Source organism: Spea bombifrons, chromosome 1, assembly GCF_027358695.1.
Source record: "Spea bombifrons isolate aSpeBom1 chromosome 1, aSpeBom1.2.pri, whole genome shotgun sequence".
Taxonomy (NCBI): domain Eukaryota; kingdom Metazoa; phylum Chordata; class Amphibia; order Anura; family Pelobatidae; genus Spea; species Spea bombifrons.
In genome coordinates this window covers 42,229,312-42,244,111 of record NC_071087.1, presented here as the reverse complement: position 1 = coordinate 42,244,111, position 14,800 = coordinate 42,229,312, and the positions used below count along the sequence as shown (strand labels likewise).

The following is a 14,800-nucleotide window of genomic DNA, read 5'->3' as shown; positions in this document are numbered from 1 at the left end:
CTCTTCGTGTTCGTTTCCATGTTCGCCCGAAGACGAATGCACAAGTCTAATAGACACTCGCTGTAAGTGCCAGCACCAGCTGAGGTTACCAGACAGAAGGATCCAGGTCAACTGCAGTGCAACCCAGTTCTCACTATACAGACATGAACTAAATGATTGTGTGTCTTTTAGGATGGAGCACCACAGACTTACTTTGTCTAGTCTACCAGTTTGGAGCTGGCACAGCATGCACTGCATTTTGTCTTCAGTCCTTACAACCAGATCCTTGATAAAGATCTCTCAGGAAACAGGGGATGGAGGTGAAAAGGGATATACTGTATTTGATGGAATATAAGACAACGTTTTTTCACAAATGCTCTGAACACGTCTTATAATCGGACCTCAAATAGAGGTCTGACTTTAACACTAAGATCTAGAACCCCTGTAGCGCTGCAGGGGACCCAGATCCTCCTGTCTGGCAACCTCTGCTGCTTCCCTGGATTTCCCCTGGGGCCTTTATGATGGAGCACAAGACCTTCTGATGCTCAGTCATAGAAGCCCCAGCGAAAGCAGCGGAGGTTGTCTACGCACTTCGCACAGATGTCCACTGGCTTCCCCCAGTAGACAGCAGGGAGTCTGCAACACGGGGGACTAGTCTGAGGATGCACTGGTAAGTCTAGGGGGGCAGAGTGGCATATCAGGGGACAGAGTGGCATATAGGGGAGTATAAGGCATTTCTGGGAGGCAGAGTGGCATATTGGGTAGGCAGAGGGGCATATAGGGGTTATAAGGCATATAAGAGAGGCAGATTGGCATATAAGAGGTATAAGGCATATCCATACCTTCGTTACAATCAATACCATACAAGGCTATATCATATGTCCATCAACCACTGTGCATGAGTTGGTGAAAAAACGTGGTCATTGTCTGTCTCCTTTGGTTCATAGAGGTTAATAGAGGTCCTCTGGATCCAAGCTACGTTACATTTTATTTATGTATGTATTAATGTATGCATTTTTGAAGGTGAGGAGTAGGTTACTCATACAATCGTCCATCGTCCTGGGAAATGGATAGACTGTCAGAAAATGGATGGGAAAAGTAATTAGTGTGTTAAGTTTGTGTTTTCCTTTTTTTTTCTTCATTATGTGTTTGTATTAAATGATGCCCTCAAGAGAACCCAGCTAAGACAAGTCCATATGTAGTCAATCCCATCTCAATGATAACTTTTTCCACAAGAAAAAAACAACAATACATAATCTACATCCTTAATAAATCTTGCTAAGCTGTTTCCTGATACAAATACAACCTCATCAGTTGGTATCGGTGGCATCAGTGGCACCAGTGTTGCTTTTACTACACTAGGAACTTCACGAAAGATTTCAACCAATGTAACTGTATGTGTTTCGGACTACAAGATTTACACATTATGTACTTCATAAGGACATTATGTATTGTCACAAAGCCAGTTACTCCACTGTGAGATCAACCTTATATAGTTATTAACGTTGCTATCCCATGAATGTTAACATTGCCAAATTGTATACTGCACGATTGAAACATTTGTAAAGCAACGTTAATTTAAAACAAAAAGAACAGAAACAGAAAACACTTGATTTTCCTATTGGGGTCTAACCTTTATTTGGATATCTATAACATTCATATACAAAATCAAAACTACTTCTTTCTCCTCAGCCGTTTCATGATCTTGAGTTTGGGTACCTTGGGTTTTTTAAATTTCAGTTTCTTCAGTTTGCTGAATTTCAGCATTTTTGGTTTCTTCAATTTCTTCAATTTCAGGTGTTTCATTTTGACCTTCAATTTGGTTTTCTTCATCTTTTGTTTAACGTATGTCTTCAGCTTTTTTGATTTTTTTTCTTTTACCTTCTTATCTTTCTTTTTCTCCTCTCCTTCACTGATGTTATCTCCATTCGGTGTTGTTTCCTCACTTTCTTTGCGAAATAACTGACTGTACCCTGCCTCTTGATCATCCTTTCTCCCATGTTCCATCAGTTGTTGTAATGTAAAACACTGTTGTTTTATCCGCCTACTAAAATACACAATTGTATTCAACAGATTAGTTCCATGTTTCATCTTCTTCCACACTTCACATGATTTCATATACACTCTTTAATTTGCAAGCTGCATTAACATGTTCCCTATAAAGCAGGCCCGGACTGGGACAAAAAATAGGCCCGGGCATTTAAGCCTGAGCAGCCCATATTTATTTATTTATTTATTTATTGTTAAAGCCCACCCTTCATGTACCACCTTTGCATTTAATCATTCACACAAATCATTAACACATTCATTAATGCAGTCTCACAAATCATTCAAGCAATTCATCCTCACATGAATTCATTAATTGTCATACGCATTCACACAATTCATCCACACATTTATTCATTCATTCTCATACGCATTCACACTACCCCCTCTCTTCATCTTATATGCCCCTTTTCACTATGTAACCCCCTTCCCCACTTCTCAATATGTAGCGCCTCTATCTATCCCCTCCCCCTTTCTCACTATCTAACCCCCCTCTGCCCCTTCTCACTGCACCCCCCTCCCTCACCCTACTTACCTTGTTGCCGAAGCAAGCAGCAACTGCGACCGCGCCTGTGGCAGGGCAGGATTGACTTAGGGGCTAATGGAGCTGCAGCTCCAGGCCCCCACCTTAAAATAGGCCCACTCAGGACCGGACTGACTGGTCCTATATGGCCGCATTAACGCAGAGCCCCTTAAGCCCGCCGCAACTACCCCCTCCTAACTATCTACCCTCTCCCTCTTTGAAGTTCACTTACCTTTCAGGAGTCCTGCGGTGGGGTTGCAAGGCCTCTGCCTCCCAGCTCTGCCACTGTATGGAACAGTATAGAGTGATGGGAGTTATGATGCACTTTTAGAGCATAATTAGATCATGAAAAAAGACATTGGAAATGGTACAGCATAACACCCATCACTCTCACACACTTACCAATCCACACGTATACCAATCCACACGTATACCAATCCACACGTATACCAATCCACACATATATACCAATCCACACATATACACCAATCCACACGTATACCAATCCACACGTATACCAATCCACACGTATACCAATCCACACGTATACCAATCCACAGGTATACCAATCCACACATATATACCAATCCACACATATATACCAATCCACACATATACACCAATCCTCACATATATACCAATCCACACACATATACCAATCCACACACATATACCAATCCACACACATATACCAATCCACACACATATATATACCAATCCACACACATATATATATACCAATCCACACACATATATATACCAATCCACACACATATATATACCAATCCACACACATATATATACCAATCCACACACATATATACCAATCCACACACATATATACCAATCCACACACATATATACCAATCCACACACATATATACCAATCCACACACATATACACCAATCCACACACATATACACCAATCCACACACATATACACCAATCCACACACATATACACCAATCCACTCTCACTTAATGCTTTCCTACCTTTCCTTTCTTCTTTCAGCTTCTTTTCCTCTTCTTCAGTTCTTCTGTCTTCTCTGTCTTCTTCCGGGTCAGAGGGCACGGACAGCGGTGGGCGCGGCTTCAGTGCTGTGCGCCGGGATCTGACAACAAACCCCGGCGCACAGCAGCTGTTGCCGCACGGATCACAAGGGAGCGGTATCGGAGGTCTTTAACAGACCTCCGGCTCCCTTGAGTGATTTTAAGCCGGGTTGAACCCGGCTTAAAATCACTCAAGGGAACCGGAAGTCTGTCAAAGACCTCCGATACCGCTCCCTTGCGAGCCTGCTCCTCCAGCGGCGGACATTACTGTCCGTCTCTGGAGGGGTGCCGGGTGCCGCAAGTTGGCGGCACCCAGTGCGGACCGCCCCCCGCCGCCGCCGCCCCCTGGAGGGTGGTCGCACACCCCAAAGGTCGGCCCTGCCCTAAGGGGCCGGGAAGCCCCCACCAGGGCCGGCCTTAGGGGTCTGCGGCCGTACAGGGTTTAAATTAAAACATCGGGGTTTTTTTTTTCAACTTAAAAAAACTTTATTTAACATGGAGGATGTTAAATAAAGTTAAAAAAAAACCCCGATGTTTTAATTTAAGCCCTGTGCGGCCGCAGACCCGTAAGGCCGGCCTTGGTGGGGACTTCCCGGCCCCTTAGAGTGGCGGACCCGGTCGCAGTTACGGCGGGCTTAAGGGGCAGGTGCCCCTTATGCCCTGCGTTAATGCGGCCGTAGGTAGGGTAGGGGCCTGGAGCTGCAGCTCCATCAGCCCCTAAGTCAGTGCGGCCCTGCCGTGGCCCGGCCCACCGGGCAAATGCCCGGTGTGCCCGATGGCCAGTCCGGGCCTGCTATAAAGTATCAGGTTACCAGTGTGTTACCAAAAACAATTGTATTAAAGGAAAACTTCTCAACAGACAGTTTTCCTCTTTTCTAAATTCTTCCCATGATGAATAAATAAAAAAACAGTAATGGCCATATAAAGGTTTGAATGATTTCCATTGGGATCGCTCGGGACTTGTGTATTTTAACTTGCCAATCGAAAATATATAGCTATATGACCTATATAGTCTGCTAATCTTCTTTTACCCATAAACCTTATTTGATAAGTTAAATGATCCTATTTCAGAGTAATCTTGATGCTTTATTCTGTATATTGTTCTTTACTATTTGCATTTAAATAATACATGATTTACAGTTAGCATTAACAGATAATAAAAAATCTAAGTAAAAACTTACTATACACAGAAATATATCAATAATCCTGCCACCAAAACAAAACTTCCTCCAACTACAATTCTGGAGAGCGTTGGCGAGTTTGGAATCACTGTAGAGAGAGCAGAGAAATTTGACGTAACAATAAGAATGATTAAGAACCTTCAAAACAGTTATTTGCCCCCTTCCTCCCACCAATGATGATAGAGAAATAATATAATTGCTTTTAGAAATATCTACAGGTTCCTTTAGTATTCCTTTCCAACATTTTCAGTATGACTTGAATGAAATTGTCAGCGATAACATATTCACTATATTCCGATGATATATTAAAGGCACAGCGAATGTGGCTATTGCCATGAATATTACATTTAAGGAAACAGATATAACATATTATTCAGGTTACTGTTCTATAAACACTAATATGAAAAGAAAATGCATACCTGAATCAATCCATCTAATAATAAATAAACGATCATCCTTCTGTATTTTTGGTCCTTTATGAGAAACAGAAAAAATATAGCATGTATTCAGTGAAGTTACATTTAATCAATACTCTGTTTTGCACTGTTTAAATAAGTTAACCTAAAGCTCCTTTCTAATGACAGATATTGAAAAACCTCACATATGACACACATTATAAAATACATGGACAATGAAATAGCGGCTGTGTATAGTTCATAGATAGCCAGATATATATTCCGTAGGAGTGATGTGGGTTATGACCAGAATTGTCAAGAGTACAGGAGCCAGCTTAAACTTCTAAGCTAAGTAATGGATGCTCACGAAAAGCATTCATTATGCGATGGCTCGGTTCTGCTCAGCTTGCCCAAAGCTCAGTATGTAGGAAGAGGGATCTGTCTTGGCCCCAGATGGTTTGCAACACCCACTGGCACCCCATCTAGCTCCATGGCCCTACAGCTACTGTAAACATGAATTCACCCCCGATATATCCCTTTAATACCTTCTGTAGCTCTCCCATCATCACTAGAATTCCTGGCGCCTATACCATCATGTGGAAGCTTCCGATGTAGACGCCTCTCTGTCTCTGCAAATGAAACCAAATTGGTGTTAGAAGAATTAGCATTATAACTTGGCCTGTCAAACATGAAATTTATCCAGAGTTACAAAAACAACAGTGAAATCTGTGAAAAAACAACAGTGAAATCTGGGGCAAATGTGCAAAACTGGAGGCAGATGTGCATAACTGAGGGTCAGGTTGACGAATAAATGGAAATAAAAACAAGAAATGCATTTTTATCAATCATAGTTTTTATTAAATATGAAAAAACAGTTTACATGTGAATAAATATTTACTAGTAGAACTTATAATCAGTGTCATCTTATAGTCAAGCAAATACGATACATATGCGTTAGACATGAATTTTTAGCTACATAAGATGTACTTTGAAGAAAAAAAGTGAAATATGATTTCAAAATAACGGATGAACTGGCAGTTAGTTTTCAATCGTTAATATTAGATCCTTCTGCCAATATATATTAATATTAGACCCTGATGCCAAAATACATATATAAATATTACCCCTTGTTGAAAATATATTTTAATATTAGACCCTGCTGAAAATATATATTAATATTAGACCCTGCTGACAATATATATAGATCAACAGAACACACAAACCCAGTATTACATTTATAGATAGACTGGAAATCACATGTAAACTCAGCACTGATAGTATAGATGAAATAAACAGCACATGGAAACAGCATTGCTGGTATTGATCAGCTTAATAAGACATACAACCCCTGTATTTGCAGGTATACATAAATAATATATGGAAACATAGCATAGCAGATATGGATCACACAAACCCAGCTTTGCAGGTATAGATCAATTGGAATTCACATACAAACTCAGCATTGAAGGTATAGATAAAAACCTAAATTACATGCATAGATCACAGGTTTCACACCCCCAAAGCCAACCCTGGCGTCCACACTGCCCACATAGAACCTGACCAGCACCCAAAATACACACATAGGATTTGCCATCTTTGCCCTCAAACAGCCCGGTATGAGTCAACTTCGTCTCCAAGGCTCAAACGTGTTTGGGAAAATCACACACAAAAAACTACTACTGAGTACAGTGATACCCCCATGCATTTTTCTTCCACACACACAAATACGTGGCAGTATGCTTGGTCCATGGGTGGAGGGGTTGGATATGCTGGGGTTGGAGCAGGCTTGATTGGGGAGATCAAGGATCTCCCTCTAACTGGCTTATCCTGAATGCAGACCTTCGATACTGGTCCCGTGTGATACGTGCGGCAACTGTTGCGTTGTAATTTGGCGTCATATCCCGGCGCACAACACCGGCGCCTTCCGCGCCAATAGAAATAACAAAGAGGAGGTGGAAAAGGAGCTGTAGCGAGAAAAGTGACAGTGACAGAGGAAAGTTAGGAAAACATTCAGTGAGAGTGACTGTAGATTAGTAAATGTGGATTAGTAAGTGTGTAACAGTGATAGGTATTATGCTGTAGCCTGTACCAGAGTTATGCTCTAAAGTACATCATAACTCCCATCACTATATACTATGAATATGAGTATGAGTATATGAATGAGTGAATTAATGTTTGTGAATGAATAAGTGTGTGTGTGTGTGATAGCATGGTTGTGTAAGGGGGGGGATAGCATAACATAGGGAGGCTGTAATCTCAATTCTATCATGTCCAGGTTCCAGCATGTATATCTGCCTTGACATGATAGGGGTGCGATTGCTGTTAGCAATCATATGTATATAATATTGTTATTGATTTTTTTCCATTCCGGAGCGCTTCTGCATAAGGGCAGAGCCTCTACATACCACATGGACAATCTCAAATCTGCAGGAGAAACAGAATTTGACAGCACATAAGAACTACTCAGCCCATCTAGTCTGCCATTTCTCCTGATGTAAGTGATTCAAACCCCTATCAGTCCTTGGTCAGGTTTCATAGTGAGGAACGCTTTATATCTATTTTTAAATTCCCTCACTATATTAGCCTCCGCTACTTCTGATGGGAGACTGTTCCATTTGTCTACCTCTTGGTAAAGTAGAACTTTCTTACTTTACCTCTGACCTTCTAGTTTTAAAATATGACCTCTTGTTCTCACATATGCTTGCCTCCTGTCCTTGTTAATGTTTCTATTGCAACCCCCATTGTCTTCTTTCCTCCAAATTATATACCGTTTATTAAGATCCCTTAATCTTTCCTGATAATTTATATCTTGCAAACCACTCACTATTTTTGTAGTCCTTCTCTGAACTCACTCCAACGTGTCCATATCCTTGAAGAGGCTATCACACCATTATAACCTACAGTACTGATCCCTGAGGTACACTACAAGTCTGTCCTCTGAATTTACACCATTAACTACAACCTTCTGCCTCATATAACTCAACAATTGCCTTATCCATCAACTATTTTGACATCCAAAGATTACAATTTATTTATATGTTTTCTATGGAGGACAGTGTCAAATGCTTTACTGAAATCTAGATTGGCTATATCAATAGCTCCTCTGTGGTCTATTGTCTCATATACCTAGTCAAAATATAAAGTTAGTTTGACTATATCTTCCTGTAGTAAACCCATGCTGTTTCTGAACATGCAAACCATTTGCTTCAATATATTTGAAAGTCCTATTCTTTATCTCAGTTTCCATTAATTTGCCAACTACTGTAGTCTTCCCTGACACCTTTTTTGTGGCTCTTTAATAACTTTGGGTGCATCCCATCATGTTCCATGGATTTGTCTGTTTTTTTACTTTCCAGAATTGAAGTACAACATTTTCCTCTGTAAACACATTTGCTTTACATGTCAGATTGCTTCTCTATTGATTTGGGCAGTTAGCTAGATCGTTATCCTCAATTATATATTTCCCTTCCAGCTTTTTAATTATTCCTGGTTTATGTTTTTCTTTTTAACTTATATATCTATATTTCCTCCCATCATCCTCATTTAGAGCCTGTTTATAGTTTCTAAAAGCAAGCCTTTTCTCCTTCAACATATGGAGAGTACCACAGTGGTTTCACTTTTCTTTATTCTAAACTAACTAAGTTTAATGCAATGTTCTGCAAGCCTTTAACAAAGCATCCCTTAAATAGTTTCATTTCTCCTGGACTCCATCTAAAGATGTTAAGACCATCAGAGACTCAGCTACAAATCTCTCCATTTTAGAAAAATCCACCTTTCTAAAATCAAAAACCTTAGTTTTAATGTGGTTCAATGAAACACTCTTCTACAGTGACATCTGACATCAGGTTGCTATTTGTAAATACTAAATCTAGCACAGCCTCCTTCCTTTTTGGCTCTTCTACCAATTGCCTAAGACACAGTTCCTGTAAGGAATTTAGGATGTCTCCACTCTTGGCTGAACCTGCTATTTGGTTCTCCAATCTACATCAGAGAGTTTAAAGTCCTCCATAATCATAGTACAGGGTGGCTGTAAGTGAGGTGTAGACCCCATACTGCTGGCAGCATCAATACACAAGGGGGGCAGCTAGCTAGGTTTTAGCATGTACTGGCTGACTTGGCATGATAGGAGTGTGATTGCTAACTGCAATCAAAGTCCCATCATGCCTAGGTTCCAGCACTTACACATCCAACCAGTAAATGCTGGAACCTAGGCATGATGGGACTGTGATTGCTGTTAGCAATCACACTCCTATCATGCCAAGTCAGCCCGTGTATGCTGGTACAGGGTGGCTGTAAGTGATGGGCAGACCCCATACTGCTGGCAGCATCAATAGACAAGGGGGGCAGCTAGCTAGGTTTCAGCATGTACTGGCTGACTTGGCATGATAGGAGTGTGATTGCTAACAGCAATCACAGTCCCATCATGCCTAGGTTCCAGCACTTACACATCCATGCTATCACACACACACACACTCATTCATTCATATACTCATTCATTCAGATTCATTCCCTCAATCACACATTCTCATTCAAACTCCCTCCCCACCCCTTACCTGCACTGCAGCTCCTCGACGCCGCTCACAGACTTCAGCAGAGGGCGCGGCCTCCCTCTGCGTTCTCTGGTAAAGCACAGAGGAAGCGGGACTGGAGCAGAGTCATGTGATGTCACGTGAACTCTGCTAGGTTCTGCTTCCTCTATGCAGTACAGAAGACCCTCCCACAGGTAAGTAGCAGGGCTCGAGGTGCGGCCCGCGTAAGATCGGTTGCCTTGGCTGCCGATCTTACTCGGGCCGCACCCTCTCTCTCCTCCGCGTTAAAAAAATAAAAAAAAAGAAAGAAAGACGGGATCCAAATTCGGCAGGGGGGCAACAGGGGGGGCAAGGATTAACCTAGGGGGGGCAATTGCCCCCCCTTGCCCCCCTGTAGCGACGCCACTGTCTGCGTGTCCTGGGGGTCTATATATTACCCTGATGCAAACAACCCCTTTGTTACTACATTCTAAAGTTACCTTAACTGTCTCTAGGGTCTTCTTATTACTTTTGTATAATATTAACCTTTAAACTATTCTTTACATAAAGGGCAACCTTCCTTACTGCCATCTGTATCCTATAACAAGTATCCTCGTATGGCAACATCCCAGGTCTCGGTAGCCACCAAGCCTTCATCACACTATTAACCCCTCCACGTCACAATTCTCTTCCAGGCACTACACTACGCCAGACACTTACTACCTTAGCTTCTTCATTTCTTAGTAAGCACAAACAACATTAACGATATTGTATAATATAGAATAATTGCACCTATACAAATGTATTTGTGAAACTTTATATCTGTCATCATAAAACATCCCTTCCAATGGTTCCTGTTTTCATGGGACAATCCTAGTGTTTGGGCACTGTCCTAGGTAGCTGACCTACTGTCCCACAGACAATGGGTAACATGGGCCAGTTGGGTAGATCCTCTGATCTCCCATGACTGTCCCAGGGAGGTGTAAAATCATTTGACATCTTTGTATCACAGACCTCCATTACAGCTCCCACATGGATAGGTGGTCATGTCTCTGCTACTCCCCACCTTTTGCTGCATACCCCAACATAGGTGCCCTAATTTGGACACCTGAAATGTTCAGTGTATGACAAAAGCACCAAACAAATCTTTTTGCTAGGACGGTACATTCATGTTTTTCTGGCTTTGGTACAGAAGGCTACCTGAAGGAACGAATGACTGCAGTTTAAATAAAAGTATGAGCTCAGAATGTTCCAGCAGCCATAGCAAACTAGGAACATGTTCATCATATGAATTATGTTATCCAGATGCAGATAATACTCCACGTAATTAAAACAGATCTTATTAATGCAAGATAATAATGAAAGTGTATTGCATACTACATGTTGATATCTAATTGCCTAATACTTCTTCCATTTTTGTTGGCATACGTAGCTCCTTGCTAAATTTATTTTTATCTTGATGTATAAACTAAATTGTTTTGGTTCTCAGAAAATGACTTTTCCAGAAATACTCTACAGGAAATAGCCTATGAGCAAATCAAGTGCTTCTGTTGATACGTGTTGCGTGTCTGCACTTTCTACAGACAGAGAGAGATTTTTGTTTTGCAAGTTTTCTTGGCAAATATTCTATAAAGAAAGTAAACATGTTTTGCTACTGGACCAAAAAATTGTGTTAATATAAACTCACTTAATCAGCTAAACCTACTGGGCAGGACTGTCATTAATGACTATTGGGAAAAAGCTATTTCAGTTATAACCGATTACAAGTTCAGTGGGATATGTGAGGGCAAACAGGGCAGCTGCCCTGAGCACAACCATTGTACAGAGACTCGCAGCCGTTGTGCCAACTGAAACAGAAGGAGAAAAGTTTAGATTTAGGAAGTAAAATGAAAAGTTACTTTTGTAGGAGAAATAGATTGTGAGATATGGTAGAGATGGCACTGGGGTGCTAAGAAGCACCTGCAAAAGTCCCTTCAGGATGGCATGAGCATAAAAAAACCTTACCATTTAGGATATGAAGACTGAGAAGACCCCCTAAAAAAGAAAAGCATGTGATCAAACTTTAATATGTATCTTGTCCTTATATAACATATTGGTATGAACAGATTTTCATTCTCTAAGATTAATTATACATTCTGTATGTTCATCCACCTTTTTTGGAAGGGAAATGTATACACAGGCATAAACTAGATTTCAAAGCTGAGAATGATAAGTTAAAAAAGACTGGCAGTGAATCCTGTAGACAGTATAATTGATGGTTGCAAAGGTGTTACGAAACATAAATGACAAATAAAAAATACCAAAATAGAAGACTGCACACAAGAAAGGAAACAAACAGGATATACTTACAACACCTGATCACTGGTTCATGGTCTGTTTGTATACAGATTATATGGTTTAAAAGGCTTATTTATATCATATATCATATATATATATATATATATATATATATATATATATATATATACATACATCCTATGAAAACTCGATTACCTAGAAATAAGCCTTTGCTGCTGGATTTTTGTTTATTATTTTATTGGTATAATTACATAGTGTTTTAATCCTAATTAATGATAACTCTCTCTACAGTTAACAGTAGAGTACCTTGGAGAATGAGAGGATTTACCTCATATTATGGGTGAAGTTTCTAGATTGTAAACTCAATTGGGCAGTGTGATGTTATCATCTGCATTCCTTTTGAGATTTTTCCTAGGAAAGGAAGGACATGAGTCCCCACAAGCAGGGCACTCCTCGCATATTGTCTTCACAAAATGTTGAACAGATCAACGTACTCTCTCTATTTTATCCCATTCTTTTATTGTTTTGATCACAGTCCCTTATGTACAAACCTCTCCGCTCAATAATGTATTTTCATTTTTAGAGACGGATGTGAAATAAGAAGAGGAAAAAACAGAGAAAGAAGAGATAGAAGACAAAATACATCATACAGTGTGTGTGTTTATACAGGTAACGAGCTGAGATTAGGAGCACTCTCTAAAAGGGAGTGCTCCTAATCTCAGTTTGTTACCTGTATAAAATACACCTGTCCACAGAAGCAATCAGTCAGATTCCAAACTCTCCACCATGGCAAAGACCAAACATTATGCTTTGGGGATTTTTTTCTGCTAAGGGGACAGGACAACTTCACCACATCAAAGGGACGATGAATGGGACCATGTACCGTCAAATCTTGGGTGAGAACCTCCTTCCCTCAGCCAGGGCATTAAAAATGGGTCGTGGATGGGCATTCCAGCATGACAATTACCTAAAACACACAGCGAAGGCAAAAAGGAGTGGCTCAAGAAAAAGCACATTAAGGTTGTGGAGTGGCCTAGCCAGTCTCCAGATCTTAATCCCATAGAAAATCCATGGAGGGAGCTGAAGGTTCGAGTTGCGAATGTCAGCCTTGAAACCGTAATGACTTGGAGAGGATCTGCAAAGAGGAGCGCGACAAAATCCCTCCTGCGATGTGGCCAACAACAAAAAACGTCTGGCCTCTGTGATTGCCGATAAGGATTTTGCCATCAAGTCATGTTTTGCAAGGGGGTCAAATACTTATTTCACTCATTAAAATGCAAATTAATTTATAATTTATTTGAAATGCATTATTCTGGATTTTTTGTTGTTGTTATTCTGTCTTTCACTGTTCAAATAAACCTACCATTAAAATTATAGACTGATCATGTATGTGTCAGTGGGCAAACATAAAAAATCAGCAGGGGATCAAATAATTTTTTCCTTCACTGTATATCACCTATGTTACAGCGGCACCATGGAAAACAGACGTATTTCATGTATTCTGTGAATACAGTGATGGCACATGACATAAACGTAGATGCTTCTATTCCAGATTAAATAATAGTAATTTTTGATTATGCTGACATGCTTCCTCTCAGACCTTCTCTGGTCCTTATCAGGTAAAGAGTTAGATATATACTAAAATGTTTTCCTGCAATTCTAGACAATGGAAATGTCTTGAGGCCTGTGTGGACGACAAGAAAAATCCTGACTTCTGCTGGTTATAAAGCTTAGTTATGTTTTTTTAGGCCTGCTCATTCATCCTTTGGAGAGTCTTTTCCCGCTTTCTAAAATAAATATAATCTGCTTGTTTAAATCACAGGTAGACCTTATTTTCATATGAAGACAAAATCCACATCTCTGACTGCATCTCACTCTTGACTGTGAATTATATAACAAGGAAAAGGTCACCACTTTTTGCGCCATTTACCATTCAACTGGTCACTAGTTTTTCCTAGCTTTTCTACTTATGTGGAACAAACTCGTTGTGAATTTTACCCTCGCTCCTTCTTATATTATCTTTTATATCTTTTCATCTTAAACCATTTCATTGTGTGCAAATCAATGGTAGACAGTAACACTGGGGACTAATTATTTTGTGAAGAAAAACAGATAAAGCTATTGTTTAGGCTCTGACTGAGAACAGTGACTTTGTTCCAATACATTTCTTTAATGCTCTATTGTGTTTACAAATGCTGGAATAGTATATATATATATATATATATATATATATATATATATATATATATATATATTTTAAACCATTTTATAAACCAGCATATAATGTCTTGATATGTATGCTATTCAGTGGAATATAAGACACACATACACTTTCTACTTTCCCTGTTTTAGAAACTGCTGAAATGTTTCTAGATGGAACCGAATCCTGTAGACTAATGGAATACCGGCCAGAATCTATATCTCATATACACGCTCACAGGCAACTGGTGTAGCCACAATGACATATTGGCAAACAACTTACACATGGAAATGTTTCAGTTCTACAACTTAGTAGAAAACATAATTTTCCTGTAAGAGAATAATTATGGGGTGTAAATTTCAAGTCAATTTAGGAACATATTTTTAAAGCATCCAAAGCAGTTTGCGTTAAACCAAAGTGCATAAATAAGCAAAGTTTCTGTCATGAAATATACACTCCAGGAGATCTTTTAACTGCTTTATTCATGAAACAACACATAACATAACACACAGGCAGTGTCTGTCATGGCTGCTGTCAGTTACTCTGTCTCTGGAGTCAGTTACCAATGTGACTCCTCCCACTCATTGTAACTTTATTAGCAGGCCTGCTCCCATGACAGT

General features: G+C 40.0%; 1 long non-coding RNA gene across 1 annotated transcript; it reads right to left on the bottom strand.

The window, feature by feature from the left end:
* Positions 1-3,542: 3,542 nt before the first annotated feature.
* On the bottom strand, positions 3,543-3,974 carry LOC128484992 (uncharacterized). The gene is made up of 2 exons (XR_008351355.1): positions 3,818-3,974; positions 3,543-3,737 (listed from the first exon to the last, which is right to left on the bottom strand). It is a non-coding gene; the product is annotated as an uncharacterized LOC128484992 (long non-coding RNA).
* Between the last annotated feature and the right edge of the window lie 10,826 nt (positions 3,975-14,800).